We start from the raw sequence: 7,500 nt of genomic DNA on the forward strand, positions 1-7,500 counted from the left end.
ATGTCAAAAAAATAATAAAAGCAAACTGAAATGTATACGTCTGTATGTAGTACCAAGCTGTTAACTACATTTCATATAATGCTTTTTGAAAGAATGCATCACATTACTTTCACTTATTTTAATATCACACCACCATATCTCAATATATAATATGATTGAGATCACTGAACCTTGGTGAAACAGGAAAATGTTTCATTTACTTTCAAAACTTCATCATTCTGACTATTAACATTGCCGACATGTTCAGTCAATCAGGACACATTGAGACTGCATTAAATGTTCAAGACACAATACGAAATCCATTGATGTGTCCACATGCTCCCAAATTAGAAGCCATGGCTTAACAGCAGCTCAGAGTTCCTGTACTCCTACCCTCTTGATTGGACGAAACAAACTGATCAACTACCAGGCTAGTTGAAAAACAAGAAATTAGAATAATTATATTTTGTAGGGAGGAAGCTACAGTATCTCACACACCCCATCTTTACATACACGCTACCTTTGAGATTACTGAGCATTTATTATATTTCAGAGTTGTTTCTAACGATACCTTCATACCTGCTCTATTAAATTTCTACTCTTTTGCAAATAATCACATAAGAATATATATTTAATGTGTACACAAATACTACCAAGAACAGTAATTACTGTTTCATAATTCAATACACAGCAGTAAATTATCTGACTTTTAACAAATTGTCCTGCAGAATATTTCATGATGTACTTTTTTAACAATATTGACAAAATGTGTGAATCATCGGTGGTTTCAGAGAACCACATGAGCAATTGGCATGGAACACAGCCTTTGAAATGTGAAGGAATTCATTTTATAAAATCTTCACCCCTGGTGTGCATTTCTGTAAGGGTCAAACACACTGTTGTTGACATATGCTGTCTATAAGGACAGGGAGGTCATTAATAGGAAAATATTTTTACAATTAAGGCATAATATGAATGATGGTGTTTCTGATACAAAACCAAATCAATAAAGCACTTTGATATTTTTATTCTGGAAAACCATATTTCATGCAATGATGGTGGTACTGACTGCCAAACTATATGAAAACAAGAAATTCTTAGGACAACTTTATAAAAGCTAAGTTATTAGACAACCAAAGTATAAAACAGTAGAACAGAAGAAGTAGCTATGGTGGTTCAGGCTACATGCTAATTCAGAGAATGATGAAGGTGACATAAAAAAACTTTAAGCTTGCACATAGCATATTTCTTGAACTAGCACATCTTATATTTTTCAGGTGAATTGAATTAGTGCTTGAGAAGCGATATGCATAAGTGAATCATAAACTGTCATACACATCTAACAGCCATTAAATTAGCACTAGTTTGGCTTCAAAATTTCCAACGTTGTGTTTGATAACAAAGGTAAAATGAATTCAAATTATATTTAGTGTATTAAACTCTGGTGTATGCTAATATGTGTGAAAAATACTTGTTAAATAAGGCACCATTGTTTCATACTGTAATAAAACCATCAATGGTGTAGCCAGCTCCACATATACAATATACATATGTTCAGAATAAATGATTTATTTTCTGTGATGCAATGTGATAGAATTTAAAAATGTAGATGTGTATATTACTTTTATTGTATTAAAATATAGATTTTTGTTAACTGCTATTGTTTTCAACTGACAAATTGGTTTGTTTGCATACGCGTATCATTTCATTTTTATTTCTCAGTATTGAAAAGGTATACTGCCAAGAAAAATGTACTATCAGTGGAAGGACAGCTTCAAATACAGTTGTTGAGGGTTACTTCTGGGAAGTTGGTGTATAATTCCAGGACTCCTGGCTAAGACCATATGGATCATGAAATCCTGCTCCAGTATAAGAAATGAAGTTGCATTGTAAGCCTGAACTAGTGTGTAGTTCAAGTGTAGTTCAGACCTAGTTCCTGTTATTACATTGTTTACTAACTGTTTTCATGGCATCTTCTTTTCTTTCTTAACAAGAAATAGTTCTTGAACTTTGACCTATTATAATGGGGACTTAGATTTATTCCTGACATAACTGGTTCTAGTTGAAACACTTTGTTGGTTTTCTACTATGGGATACAGGCACAGCTTCTGTTAGGTGTTTCATATATTATTTGATTTTCTTTGCCAGATAAAAACTAGTTGGGGACTATGAAAGGTGATAATAAACGTGGATACACACAAAAAGTTATATCTGAAAAAATTACATATATTTACAGTAAGTCTAAAATTATGTATAAAACATGCAGAAATATACTGTCATTCAAATTCTTCTTATGTCAACAGTCTTCAGCTTCTGAGAACCTTACAGTTTCATTCTTTAAAGATTATATGACCCTTAACAAATACACTCTTGTTTACATTTGCTGGAAACAGGATGTCAGTATTAAGATCATTATTTCAATGAGGGTGCTTCAAACACTTTCATTCCCTAGAAAATTAAAATTATTAATAGAAATGATGTTTTCATGTATTTAATTTCTGTGTATACATTTTATATTTAAAGGCTACTGCTTTGAAACAACTCTAGCAATGACAGACGGAATAAAAATACACATATTCTTACCTTAACTAACCTAATGTCGTGATAGTAAGTATATGTGCTAGGAAAAAAGCAAACCTCTTTAATCTTGGCCATTATTTATATAGTGGCACTCTTCCCTTGAGAATATGATGCCTGGTGTTTGTTACATTAGAAGATATTAATGTAATTGAATGGAAATGTAACTTGTCCTAATGTTTACACTCCACTTCTTTTATCTGCACAATGACAAAAATTCATTTTTACAGGCTATTAATTCTCACGGGTTTCAGGAAGCTTACTGCCTATATGTCATTAGTTAGTAGTTTATTGTAAGTATAACTTCAACAGTGGAGTATTCCATAATTATGCACCTATATTTGTTGAAGAATATACACAGCAAATATTTTTCATGACATATGCTAGACTGTAACATTTATATTTTGTTCAGACTACAGATATTAAAGCAGTATCAAAAAGTTACCATTATTTGTCTATAGATGTACTTTAGAAAAAATAAAGCAAAAGGCAAAAAATATGGACTTACTGAAATGTAAATGCAGCAAAACTTAAGTGATCAATGGCAGCATTTTGAAGAGTAAAATATTGCAAATCTCAAAACATCTAAACGTAAAATGATCATAAAGGGAAACATATATTTCATTACTGTAACTGAATCACAAAACCCCCATCACACACAAATTTGTCTGAATAATGATAATGTGATGGAAAGGGTCTTTGAAAGGTAAGTTGCTTGCCCAATCCCCCCCCCACAACACTTAATTCCTGCTTACCCTAACTATACCCTTGCCTGTTTTTCAAAGCGTGCACTACATAAAAAGCACAATGGCCATGCACCTAGCCTAATATATTATTCCCATAGAATTACTGCTGGGTTTTCCTTTACTATATATAACCCATTAGTTTGAAACTAGGGTTACCACCTGTCCCACTTTGTGAGGGACAGTCCCTCTCTGGGCAGTTGTGTCCTTACCAAAAATATTAAAAATGGCAAATGTCCTGAGATTGTAGAAACATAATTATGTCCCATATTTTATGTAATAGTTCCATAAAATAGTTATTTCTGTATCTAAAATACTTAACTGTTACAAGAAACAGAATAAGCAACTAAACTGCTACAAGAATAAGCTTTCATTTAGGCATAAAAGTAAAGTTCTATCCTTTGTACTGACTGTGGGTATGTATCGGCCTGTAAAATCTAATGTGTGTCCCGAAATGTCCCACTTTGGCCATTTGAAAAGGTGGCAACCCTAGTTTGAAACAGGAGAATTATAAATGAGCTACACTGCTTAAATGCTCTGCACTTAGTCATACCATAATGTATATAACTGTCTTTCTTTGGGGTTTTATTATCATCCATGAAGTTGATTGATATTCCTACCCTTTTTATAAACAAGCTTAGGAGATTCACACTTTTTGTTATATGGTGGCGTATTATTTGTGATGGCAGACCAGTTCGTAATCATAATTTTCTTAATGCCATTACTTATTGACAGCATTGAATAACCATTGCTGATGCAAAATCCATCATAATTATACATCCAGATCTTCTGAAGTGCCTTACATAGGCCTGAAAAAAATGGTACTATTGTCATAGTTTGTAAAAAAAATATTCAAATATAATTTTTCTTATTCCATACAACAAAATGATTATTATGGTATCTCAAATTGATGATAAACTGACCAATAGATAAAAAGTTGCTTTCACAGTGCCATTAAAACAATGTCTGCATAAAGTGGAGAAGACACTGCTGCCATAATAGTAGCACATAACTTGCGATAATATTCATCTTCAAACAAGAAGCAATTATTTTTTAAAAATAAGATCCATAAATACAGTGGCAGTCGTAATACCATCCATGCACAATGAACGGTCTGAGACAAGACTTTCTGCAAGTCTATTCAGCTCTATTATATATGGAACTGAAGTAAACACATCTACCTCATCAGCACTAAAAAATTTCAAATTAAATTCCAATTTATTATGTGCAAACAAATATTATAAATCCTTCAAAATATTTGCTTTTCATTTTTTTTTTAATTTGGTGTGTAAATAAATAGCCAGTGGTTCCATTCTTGATCCAGTTAAAGTTACTATAGGTCTCCAGTTGAAGTTACTATAGGTCTCACTAGGGCATGCACAAAATCTTCATTCATTTTTGGGATCCTGAAAATCACTGATATAATTAGATCTTTGAATTTTTATTTCTTTTTAACATTTGACCCAAATTGTTTTTAATAAACAATTAATTCTTTCTGATTCTTTTTCTTTCAGCTGCTCCCATTAGGGGTCGCCATAGCAGATCATTTGTTTTCACTTCTTCCTATCATCTGCACCTTGCTCTGTCACACCAAACACCTGCATGTCCTCTCTCACCACATCCATAAACCTTATCTTAGGCATTCCTCTTTTCTTCTTATATGGCAGCTCCATCCTTTGCATCCTTCTACCAATATACCCAGTATCCCTCCTCAACATATGTCCAAACCAGTACAATATCACCTTTCTGGTTTGATCTCCAAACCGTCCAACCTGATCTGACCCTCTGATATATTAATTTCTAATTCTGTTCATCCTCATCACACCCAATGCAAGTCTTACCATCTTTAACTCTGCCACCTCCAGCTCTGACTCCTGTCTTTTCATCAGTTCGACCGTTTCCAGCCCATATAACATAGCTGGCCTCACTACCATCTTGTAGACCTTCTCTTTCACACTTACTTGTACCTGTCTGCCACAAATAAATCCTGACTCTCCTCTCCATCCACTCTACCATGTCTGCACTCTCTTCTTCACTTCCCTTCCACACTCACTAATTCTCTGAACTGTTGATCACAAGTATTTAAACTCATCCACTTTCACCAGCTCTCCTAGATCATCACCATTCCTCTGTCCTCTCTCTCATTCACACACATATATTTTGTCTTAGTCCTGCTGACCTTCATTCCTCTCCTCTCTGCAGCATACCTCCACCTCTCCAGGGTCTCCTCAACCTGTTCCCTACTCTCACTAGAAATCCCTGTGTCATCCACAAACATCATAATCCATGGGGATTCCTGTCTGATCTTGTCTGTTAATCTGTCCATCACCATTGCAAATAAGAAAGAGCTCAGAGCTGATCCTTGATATAATCCCATACATGCTCTTGTAGGCATCCATCACTCCTACTGCAGACTTCATCACTGTCATACTGCCCTCATGCATATCCTGCACCACTCTTGCATACTTCTCTGTCACTGTCAACTTCTGTCGACAGTACCACAACTCCTCTCTAGGCACCCTGTCATATGCTTTTTCTATGTCCACAAAGACTCAGTGCAACTCCTTCTGACATTGACATACTTCTCCATCAACACTCTCAGAGCAAACATCACATCTGTAGTGCTCTTTCCAGGCATGAAACCATACTGCTGATCACTAATCATCACCTCCCTTCTTAACCTAGCTTCTACTACTTTTTCCCCATAACTTCATGCTGTGATTGATCAATTTGATCCCTCTGTAGTTACTACATCTCTGAACATCACCCTTATTCTTAAAAATCAGTATCAGTACAATTCTTCTCCACTCCTCAGGTATCATCACACTTTCCAAGATTCCATTAAACAATCTGGTTAAAAACTTCACAGCCATCTCTCCTAAACATCTCTATGCTTCCACAGGTATGTCATCTGGACCAACAACCTTTACATTTTTATCCTCTTCATAGCTATCCTTACTTCCTCCTTGCTAATCCATTGCACTTCCTGATTCACTATCCGCACATCATCCAACCTTCTCTCTCTCATTCTCTTCATTAGTGTCTCAAAGTGCTCTATCCATCTGCTCAACGCACTCTCCTCACTTGTGAGTTAATAAATAATTCATTTCATATCAAATCAGTTTTGCCACATGCACTATTAATTCATTCCTTCATACAGGCCCAAAAGGTCTAACATCAGCAAGAATAATAAGCAGTGTACTAGAACAGCCAAAGCTCATTATGATAATATCATAACCACCGCTGTCTCCCTTTACAAGGTTTAATTTCACTGAGGGTTGTGTTATCCATTTAGGACTTAATTAGCTTTATTTCAACACATCTGGGACCAAAATATAGATGCTTGTAACTAGATTCCATTGGGTCTCTAAAATCAGATTCACATAATCTTTCAAACAAAACCATTAAAGGGCTGGGAAAAGGGTAAAAGTGCATTATCTAAAGCACATGTGGTCATAGTACAAATCTCTTTTTCAATTAACATAGCAACTAAATTCAGTTTTTTGCTAGGAACAAAAGTTAATCTTTCATAAGTAAATTAGATAAAGTCATAATTATTTCAAGATGGCTATATTCCAAAATTATAAAACCTTCAGAACCAGCCGCAGTACCAATTCCAATATTAGACTATATAATCTCCTCTTGACTTCTCTCATTGGCCTCTCATTGTTTGGTCATATTTTATTCAGTTTATATGGGTCTTTGACAGTGTACTACGTCCAAAATCATACTATAATGTGATATTGTAAATCTCACTGGTTAAGACTCAGAAAGGCTTTCCATGAGGTGAAAGCCATAGCACCATAGTTTTTCACATCATGGTAAGCATTTTTAGTTCCTCGACCACTCATCCACTGAGGTTTTCCAATAAATGGAGCCTCAGTGTTGAAGATGGACTCACAGGGAAAGCTGCATGCTAATTAGCTATATGTTTTCCCCTAGAATTGCCAGCAGATCCTGACTTGCTTGGTGGAGTAATTCAAAGAATCATTCAGACTCATAACATTTTACTGTTGGAGAAAAAATGAATGCAGTAAAATGCAGTGTTCATCCGGGAGTACTCTGCAATTAACTTCAGCAAAGGTGTTGTGGTAGAGGTGCCAGTGTGTGAAGATTCGTGGATATTTGTGCATTTAATAGGAGCATGAATGAATGATAACTGCAGTGGTGGTGTTGCGGTAGCGTTGTCGCCTCATAGCAA

This window comes from Protopterus annectens, chromosome 7.part0 (genome assembly GCF_019279795.1).
Source record: "Protopterus annectens isolate FY-2018-M chromosome 7.part0, PAN1.0, whole genome shotgun sequence".
In the NCBI taxonomy this organism is placed as follows: Eukaryota; Metazoa; Chordata; order Ceratodontiformes; family Protopteridae; genus Protopterus; species Protopterus annectens.